The sequence below is a fragment of the Cetorhinus maximus genome, chromosome 9, assembly GCF_964194155.1.
Source record: "Cetorhinus maximus chromosome 9, sCetMax3.hap1.1, whole genome shotgun sequence".
Classification (NCBI taxonomy): domain Eukaryota; kingdom Metazoa; phylum Chordata; class Chondrichthyes; order Lamniformes; family Cetorhinidae; genus Cetorhinus; species Cetorhinus maximus.
This window is the reverse complement of record NC_135887.1, coordinates 11,275,238-11,285,789: the sequence shown is the minus strand read 5'-3', so window position 1 is coordinate 11,285,789 and position 10,552 is coordinate 11,275,238. Positions and strand designations below refer to the sequence as shown.

General features: G+C 43.8%; 1 protein-coding gene across 1 annotated transcript in view; it reads right to left on the bottom strand.

Moving 5' to 3' along the window:
* The window catches only part of dusp14 (dual specificity phosphatase 14), a 36,598-nt gene extending 26,497 nt beyond the window's left edge, over positions 1–10,101 (bottom strand). Inside the window, exon 1 of the mRNA XM_078548033.1 lies at positions 10,079–10,101. The gene's annotated coding sequence lies outside the window, so the exon portion shown is untranslated. The remainder of the gene's footprint in view (positions 1–10,078) is intronic.
* Between the last annotated feature and the right edge of the window lie 451 nt (positions 10,102–10,552).

Sequence of the window (10,552 nt, the reverse complement as noted above, 5' to 3'; positions counted from 1 at the left end):
TATTTGATTCCAAAACAACAAACTCCCTTGAACAATTTGTGCCACTTGGAACTGATTTTGGACAGCTTTAATTTTGGAAGCAGTTTAACTATGGTGGAGGAAAATAGGCACCACAGATGGATACCTCACGATTGTCAATTAAAATGTTGCTAACTTAGGCAGAGAATGCCAGTCAAGTACCTCATCTAAGTGATGTGTGAATAAATGAGCCCTTGTTCTTGTGTGAATTTTTTTGAAGATCATTTACCAATACGCAGAGGTCTGCACAATGTGCAGCAGTAATCGTTAATTAAATTATACATCCAGGGTACATTGTATGTCTTGCATATTGTATGCCCTTCCTGTGAAGACACATTTACTTCCTGTCACCATTTTAGACATTACATTTGAGATACCATTCTCAGCATTGCACATTAGTGCCCCATGGCTGGTATTTGCTAATAGTTAAAATAAGACCTGGAAATAGCATATCCCAATGTGCGCTCCAAAAGATTCATTACAACTTGACCCTAGCAGGCACTTGCCTTGGTCTGCAGGTTAGCTGGAGCAAGGTGTAAGCGCAATCGCTAGGACACAATATCATTTCGGCTACGTCATAGTAGTTCCAATCCAAGATAACAGACCTAATTCGCTTACTTAGGTCTCATGATTTCCACCAACAGAGACTGTCTTTCCTGAGTGCACTGTAGTTGTGAGCTCCACAATTAACTCTCAGTCCTACACATGAGGATCGAACACAAGTCACAACCTCAAAAGTATGACTCTTAAAGCATTAGTGATATCCATGTTTAAATATGGCTTGGAATATGCACCAAGTAATCAGTGGGCAAATTGATGGATTCGATTCTGGAGCGTTTTGCACATTAAAAGGTTAAGCTTCAGGACAAAATGTCAAATCACACTGTATCCATTCCAGCTAATCGATCGCTATCAACTCTTCTTGTATAACCACTTCATGCACCATCTGGGTTAGACTCTGCTGGAGCATTCATTCAATAAGCTACAATCCACCTAGAACAGGCCATGAGACAGGCCCAGGCTTAGATCACAACAGAAAAGCGCACCTTGGCAACAGGGGCCTCACTGCCATTCAGGCACAAGTGAACAACCCTGAACCGTGACAGCTGGAAGCAGCTGGCAAAGGCACTGACCTCTGGCGGCTAAGCCCCCTAGATGACGACAACAGTTAATATGGCAGCGTCAATAATATTACAAGTCTTAGGCTATATATTTCCAGTCTACAAAATATTTACTTCCTGTCATGCTGTTGTTACACGTTTTTGCATCAACTTCTTCCATTATGACGTTCCCATTTTCATATTTATAATAGGAGCCTCTCCTATCTGAACTTGTCACATCGCTCCAGCCTAGTGCCCATGTACAGGTGGCACTGCAGCACTTCAGTTTTGTATCTCCCTGTTTTTCAGCTTGGATTATGTACAAGAATTACACAGAACGCACACCACAGAAACAGACCATTTGTCCCAGCATGTCCATGCCAGTCTTTGTGCTGAAAAATGAGCCTCCTGCTAACCCCCTTCACCTATCAGCTTAACTTTCTATTCCTTTTTCCCTCTTGTGCTTACCTGGCTGCCTCTTAAATGTATCCACGCTGCTCACCTCAACTACTCTTTGTGGCAGGGAGTTCCACATTCTAACCACTCTCTGGGTAAGTGAGCTTCCCCTGAATGCCTTACTGGATTAACCAGAACTACCTCATTAAAAGCTTGGTTCAATGATTCTCCCTATACTGACTGCCCATGAGCAATGCCATGGGAGGTTGAGTAGTGTAGGTTATCTGGAGCTGCTTGCTCCACAAACCCACTAACGTAAAACTCTGCACATTTACTAGCGGTAAATGGTCCATTCTAGGGGGATCAAGTAACGCCTGCATTTCTTTTCTCCCATAACGCTGAATGTGTATGTCTGAGTTGAACTGAATGGGCCAAATTCAGATACAATACAGAGCCAGGGAATATAGAAAGAGTTATGGGCACAGGAGGAGGCCATTTGGCCCACTGTGCCCCTGCTGGCTGAAAAAAAGATCTATCCAGTCTAATCCCTGTTCCAGCTCTTGGTCCATAGCCTTGTAGAGTACAGTGTGGCAATTGCATATCCTAGTGTTTTATTAAAATGCGGTGAATGCCTTTTCCAACCTTTCAGGCAGTGAGTTCCAGACCCCCTCTGAGTGAAAAAAGTTACTCCTCAATTCCCCTCTAATCCTTCTACCAATTACTTTAAAATCTACATTCCTGGCTGACTTCTCCGTTAACAGAAATAGGTCCTTCCTATCCACTAGGCCCCTCATCATTTTATACACCTCAATTTAAAAAGGTCCAGTTTAATGTGAGGCAACGCCTGAAGAGGTTGGATAAAATGTGGAATTGGACAGATAAAACTTCAGGTCAAATGTAAAATACTGCACATAGGAAGAATAATTGGGTGACTTACATGTCAAATCACCCATGAGTGACACTGAGAGAAATCCCAATTCAGTCTTCAATACGTCCCAACATTACTGGGCAGAGATTTAAAAAAAGCAAACAGAATGACGAACTAGAGTACAAAACAGAGAAAGTTATGCTGAAATTATATGCACTGTGGTCAGGTGGACTTTGTTTGCTGTGTCCCCATTTCTGATCATTAAGGCACTGTCATCCTGTCTTAGGCTGGAATCAGGCAGAAAAATAAAAGTGTATTCAAAAACAGAAAATGCAGGAAAAACTCAGCAGGTCCGGCAGCCTCTGCGGAGAGAGAAACAGGGTTATGTTTTGAGCCCAACATGACAGCTGTGGCTCAGTTCATAGCACCCTCGCCTTTGAGTCAGAAGGTAGTGGGTTCATGTCCCACTCCTGGAAAAAAAAAAGTCAAGAACTGTGAATGTACTCAGAGTTACATAGTTGTTGGGAAAGATTTATTCCAGACCACACAGCTCAAGACTCCTACTCCAACATGACTCTTCTTCAGGCCTGGAGAGAGGTAAGAAACGTGACGGGTTTTATGCTGCTGAAAAAGGTGTGTGGTTGGCGGGTGGGGTGGAGAAAAAGAGGTGGGCAGGTAGAGCAAAATAGGTCAGGGCAGGAGAGATTATAAGGCAAAGAGGTCATGGGGCACAAGACAAAGGAAGGAGGTAATGACAGTAATAAAGTATAAAGCTTTGGTCCACAGCAGGTGGTAACAGCAGTATAAAGGTCAGCACAGAAAAGCAGGTGCCCAACTGAGGTTTTTCCTGATCACCCGCTTTTCAGGTGAGAAAATAGGTAATTGACAATCTCCCCATCTTCCTTAGATGGACACATTTTATTTTCTCTCCATCTTCGCAAGAATTTTTTCAATAGCCATAGATAGAACTATAGAAGTTTTCACCATGAAAAGGGCAATCAGCCCATCATGTCAGTTGGGTCTTAGTGAGAGCAATCCAAGAATAAACCCACTGTCCGGCTGTCTCTCCACTTTTATTAATGAAGGGTATTAAGGGTACGAATCCAAGGTGGGTCAGTGAGTTAAGATACAGATTAGCAATGATCCGATTGAATGGGGGAACAGGCTTGAGGGGCTGAATGGTCTACTCTTGTTCTTATGCTTTGTGGCAAGAACAAGATTCCCTTCCATGTGCCTAACAGGAATTAAATATCAAACAAAAACATCAGAGCAACATTTCTCAAAAGTGAAAAGAGCCAATTGTCCAATCAAAGCTCACAAGTATGGTAGCATAGTGGTTATGTTAATGAGTTCATGATAGCTGAGAATTTAAAATTACAGATCGAATAAATCTGGAATTTTTAAAAAAGGCTAGCATCAGCATTGGTGACGATATAACCATCATCGATAGTTGGCAAGAACCCATTTGGTTCACCAACATCCTTTAAAAGGAGGAGATTTGCCATTCTTACTCAGGCAGACCTATATGTGACTCCAGACCCACAGCAAAGCGGTTGACACTTAACTCCCCCTGAAATGGCCTCCCAAACGATGACGTGAATGGCCAAAACACCCAGAATTGATCTGAGCACTGGACGCAACAAAGGGTCCATTTCACCTACAGCTGGGGACTTGTCAAAATTGGGAGAGCTGTCCCACAGACTAGCCAAGCAATGACCTCTCATAGACAAAAAGCAGGATAAATTCAATCCAGCCAATTACTTCTCCCATCAGTCTATTCTGAACTGGCAGCGAAGTAATGGAAGGTGTCGTTGTCAACGCTTTCAAGTGGCACTCGCTCAACAATAGCCTGTTCATCAATGCTCAGCTAGGGTAATACCAGGGCCACTCGGCTCCAGTCCTCATTACAGCCTTGAGCCAAACATAGACAAAACAGCTGAATTCCAGAGGTGAGGTGAGAGCGAATGCCCTTGACACATAGGCAGCATTTAACCAAGTGTGGCATCAAGGAACCCTGGCAAAACTAAGTTGATGGGGATCGGGGAAAGCTTTTCCATCATCTACAAAACACAAGTCAGGAATGTGATGTAATACTTCCAGTTCAAGAATACAACAACACAAGAGACAGGAGCAGGAGTAGACCATATGGCCCTTCGTTCTCTGCTATTCAGTGCAATCATGGTTGAACTTAGATTTCAACAGCGCTTTCCCACCCGCTCTCCATATCCCTCAATTCCCTAAGATACCAAAAATCTGTCAATCCCAGCCTTAAATATAGTTAACAATGGAGCATCCACAACCCTCTGGGGTACAGAATTCCAAAGATTCATAAACCTTGGAGTGAAGAAATTTCTCCTCAGCGCAGTCCTAAATGCATTGCACTGGAGGCGGTTCAAAGGAGGTTTACTAGATTGGTACCTGGAATGAGTGGGGTGTCTTATGAGGAAAGGTTGGACAGACTGGGCTTGTTTCCACTGGAGTTTAGAAAGGTGAGGGGTGATTTGATTGAAGTATACAAGATCCTGAATGGCCTTGACAAGGTGGACATCGAAAGGATGTTTCCTCTTGTGGGTGAGTCCAGAACTAGGCAGAGATAAAAACAAAAAGCTAAAAGCTACTGCGGATGCTGGAAATCCAAAACAAAAACAGAATTACCTGGAAAAACTCAGCAGGTCTGGCAGCATCGGTGGAGAAGAAATCAGCCAACGTTTCGAGTCTTCACGACCCTTCGGCAGAACTGCCGAAGGGTCGTGAAGACTCAAAACGTTGACTGAGAACTAGGCAGCACTGTTTTACAATTAGGGGTCGCCCTTTTAGGACAGAGGTAAGAAAAAAAAATTTCTGTCAGAGGGTTGTGGGACTCTCTGCCTAGGAAGGTGGTGGAGGCGGGGTCATTGAATATTTTTAAGACGGAGGTAGATAGATTCTTGTTAGGCAAGGGAATCAAAGGTTATCGGGGGTACATGGGAATGGGGAAATTGAAACAATTATATCAATTATGATCTTATTGAATGGCGGAGCAGGCTCAAGGGGCTGAATGGTCTACTCCTGTTCCTATTTCTTATGTAACCCCTTATCCTGAGACTGTGTCCCAACCAGCGGAAACAACTCAGTGTCTACTCTGTCAAACGCCTTCAGAATCTTGTACGCTTCAATGAGATTACCTCTCATTTTTCTGAACTTCAGAGAATGTAAGCCGAATTTACTCAGCCTCTCATTATAGGACAACCCTCAGCCCAGGGACCAATCTAGTAAAAGTTCGCTGTACTGCCTGCAATGCAAGCATATCCTTTCTTAAATATGGAGACTGAAACAGCACACAGTACTCCAGGTATGGTCACACAAAGCTCTGTACAATGGCAGCATTTGGTTACAGGTAGACTAAATCTACTGGTTCCCGTTTATTGATCCTACTAGTTACATGCTCAAAAGAACTCTAATAAAACTCTAATGAAATTGTCAAACACAATTTCACTTTCATAATCCATGTTGACTTTGTCTGGTCATACTATGATTTTCTCAGTGTATTGTTAAGGTTTCCTTAATAATAGATTCCAACATTCCTGACGTCAGGCTAACTGGCCTGTGGTTTCCTATTTTCTCTCTCCCTCCTTTCTTGAACAACGTTGTCACATTTGCTAATTTCCAATCTGCTGGGACAATTCCAGAATCTCGGGAATTTTGGAAGATCATATCCGGAGCATCCACTATCTTTGTAGCAATCTCTTTTAGAACCCTAGGATGTAGGCCATCAGTTCCTGGGGGTTTGTCAGATTTTAGTCCCCTGAGTTTCTCCGATACTTGTGCTCTACTGATATTAAATTTCCTCACTCTTTTTAACACCTAGGTTATCCTCTATTTCTAATATGCAACTTGCATCTTCTACTGTGAAAATGGACACAAAGTATTTGTACAACGTCTCTGTCATTTTCTCATTCCCCATAATAATTTCTCCTGTCTCTGTTTCTAACAGGCCAGTGCTTATTTTGGCTACTCTCTTCCTTTTTAAATACTTGTAAAAGCTCTTAATCTGCTTTATGTTTCTGGCTAGTTTGCTCTCACATTCTATTTTTCCCCTTATCATGAACATTTTGGTGGCCCTTTGCTGGCTTTTAAAACATTCTCAATTTTCAGACTTGCTACTATTCTTTGCAACCTCATAAACTCTTCTTTTAATCTAATACTATCCTTAATTTCCCAAGTAAGCCATTGATGGATCTTTCTTGCTGAGTTTGTTTTTCAGTGGGTTGAACATTTTGAATTGTTTCTTTAAATGTTTCCCATGGTTTATCTACAGCTACACTTTTCAGTCTATTTAGCGAATTCTCCCTTCAAACTTAAACAAAACAAATTACCTAGGTATAAGGTTCTTGTTCGTGACTGGAGTATGTCACCTTCAAATGAAACATGGAATGCAATTGTATTATGATCACTATTTCCCAGTGGATTTTTTTCCTTTATACTTTTATGGAATATGGGTGTCACTGGCAGGCATTTGTTGCCCATCCCTAGTTTCCCTTGAACTAAGTGGTTGCTAGGGCAGTTTAAAAGTCAACTACGTTGCTGTGGGTCAGGAGACACATGTAGGCCAGACCAGGTAAGGATGGCAGATTTCCTTCCCTAAAAGGGTATGAGTGAACCAGATGGGTTTTTGCAACAACCGATGATGGTTGTCATGGTCACCATCACAGACTAGTTTCAATTCCAGATTTTTTTTTTTTATTAATTGAATTTAAATTCCACCGGCTGCCATGATGGGATTTGAACCCTTGTCCCCAGAGCATTAGCCTAGGCCTCTGGATTACTCAGAGACATAAGCATTATGCCACAGTTTCCCACCCTCTCCATCTTTTACTATGAGATTACTAATTAAACCTGCCTCGCTGCAGATCTAAAATAGCTTTATCTCTAGTTGGAGCAGCATGTTGTGGAACCAAGAAGCTGCCACAAAAACATTCTATAAACTTATCTTCTACACCACCCTTGCCAATTTCACTGGTCCCATCTATATGAAGATTAAAATCCTCCACAGTTGTTACACTGCCTTTGTTACAAGCTCCACCATTTCTTGTTGAATGCTCTGTCCAACGGTATAACTACTGTTGGGCATGGGGGGAGCTATAAACTACTACTACCAGTGTTTTCCGACTCTTGATAACCCTAATCACACATATACTGATTCCACTTCTCCTCCTTTGCCATCTGTACGTCTTATTGAAATATTCACTTCCTAACCTTGGTCACCATGTAACCATGTCTCAGTAATGGCGACTAGATCTACTTACCTGGATAAGTATAGCTCCAAGACTTAAGAAGCTCAACATCATCCAGGGCAAAGCAGCCCATTTACTGGCACTCCATCCCCCACTTAAAGCGTTCACTCCTTCCACCACCAGCACACAGTGGCAGCAGTGTGCACCAACTAACTACAAGATATACTGCAGCAACTCACCAAGGCTTCTTTAGCAGCACCTAGGAGGACATGGGCTGCAGACACATGGGAACCTCACAACCTGCACATTCCAGTCCAAGTCACTCACTACCCTTACTTGGAAACCTGTCTCAGTTCCTTCATCGTCACTCAGTTAAATCCTGGAACTCATTCCCATGGTGCGGTGAGAGAGGATCTTCAACACACAGACTGCAACAGTTCAAGAAGGTGGCTCACCACCATCTTCTCGAGCACCTCTAGGGATGGGCAATAAATGCTGGCCTTGATACTGATGCTCACACCCCACGAATGCATAAGAAAAAAAATCTTAAGATCCAACTGTATTTTGAACATCGTTTGAGATTTTGTCCCTAGTGTTTACTTTAATCAGCCAAGAGGAATTGTTATTTGGTGCATTGTTGTGGCCATCGAGATAAACCAGTGCAGGGAAATGCTACACTCCCCCGACTTTGGCACCTTCATCACACGCTCCCAGATCAAGGCAGCATTTCAACCTTGCCCAGCCGCGGCCCTCCATTTTGGGTTGGAGCGAGCTAGCTGGGCACAGCTTGTCACTGCCAGTTACCACCTACCCCACCTGCTCTGCCTCCAACAGCACTTGGCTCGGTGCGTATGTGACGATGCCTAGTATTACATCCAGGGGTGGGGAATCCATTCCCCAAATTCTAACAACAACAATACAGAAATAGTACTCTGAACAGGGAGCGTGCTGGAGCGTCCAAGACCCACCACAGACCAGTTGATCATGATGATGCATACAAATGTTCAATCAACTGCAGCTCATGGGTTTTAAACTCAACACATCGAATAGGCAGCCACCCCCTCAAGGAGCTTTACACCCCGGGAGCCACACAAACATCAAATAAAGCATTACCCAATACAAGAGTCAGTGTTTGTACAATTTAAGGCAGTTGGCTCAATTTCTGTCAGGACTAATTAACCTACACACAAAAAAAATACCAGGCAAGTGGTTTGCACTGCAGCACACACACACATACACACACACACACCATATCGCTCCAACTTCATTATTATTATTATTCAGTACAGTTTTCGCGTTAATGATTTGCAAATGGAGCAGGGCATAAAACAGTTCTCACTGACGCGATAACTCAGACCAAACAAAAACGTTTGGTTGCTGCATTGTGTCCTGCCCCAAGCAGGTCACCGTAGCAACACTTCCTTAAAAAATAATCGCACCAGGAATGAGCGCCTGTTAGTTCCAACCGGGGTCCCAGCGTCTCACCCACGGCGGATCGATAAAGCCTTATCGATAAGCTTTAAATGCACAACGATGCACACCTGGACAGCGCTGGAATTTCAATGGAAACTTGTCACCAGAGGACACGGCTCTTTCTTTAGCCTTGTTGTTGTTGTTGTTGATGTTGTTGTTGATGTTCATGTGTTGCCATTTGGTGAACAAAAAAACGTACAAGAAACGGCGAGAGGCTCAGAAGCCTGACCAGCCTCCCCAGTGATACTCACACCCCCTCGGAGCTGCCGAGCGATGTATTTACAAAGAAGCGATGCTCGCTTCCCCCTCCCTCCACCACCACCTCCCTCCCTCCCTCCTCCCTCCACCACCACCACCACCTCCCTCCCTCCTCCCTCCACCACCACCACCTCCCTCCCTCCTCCCTCCACCACCACCACCTCCCTCCTCCCTCCCTCCTTCCTTCACCCCCAGCACTGCGAGTATGGAGTGGATTCCGAATATTGTGCAAAGCGATCGCTTCTAGTGTCGCAGTCACAAAAACACACACACACCATAACCACATAAACCACACTGCATTTCAAAGATTTTTACTCTTAAATCCATTTCACATCTGGAGCAGGCACCGCTTACCAACTTATTCAACAACTCACGAAATAACGGAGCAGGGAGAAAATGTCTATTTTATAAAGAAAGGCTATTTACTGTGAATTCCGTGTAGTTTCCGCTCCCAATGTGCAATATCTGCTTGAGGACATGGATTAGTGTTTCTTTAACAGACTGAGATTTAACACTCGGACTGAGGTCCCACCACCACCCTCCTTTCCCTCCTCCTTTGACTTTACCTTGCTTGGGTGAGGTGCCATCCTATCCCGCCTTGGAAGATTCGCAGATGCCGGAGCCCCTGGTGCACTCAAGCGCTTTGGTTCAGAGCTGGGCTGTTTTCCTGCCTGCTGCCTCCGGGATTATATTCACTGTCGACACCACAAACCTGACTGGAGAGAGGGAGAGAGGAAAAACACACACACAACACACAACAGCACCACCTCCCAGGCTCTTAAAGCAACGTCACCAGGCTCCAGATTCACTGAGTTGTCCAACAGAAAGGAGATGTCTAGGGAGCTGTAATTAGATTACACAATTTAAAGAGACAGTACCCTGACATTTTCAAATTCTTATACCAAAGCTTTTTTTTATATATATATAACAATCCGCATTTGATTTCATGGCACTTTCAAAATTAAGCACCAGGATTCTGTGGGGTTTTTTTTTCATTTGGAAAGCCCTATTTCTCCTCACAACACTTAAGAAGTATTTCGATGAGCACTTGAAAGGCCAAAGCACACAGGGCTACGGGCCAAGTGCTGGAAAATGGGATTAGAATAGATAGGTGCTTGATGGCCGGCACGGACACGATGGGCCGAAGGGCCTGTTTCTGTGCTGTATGACTCTAATTCAATATGACGCTGAGGTACCACTCCATAAATAGTTCCCAGATATAGAAG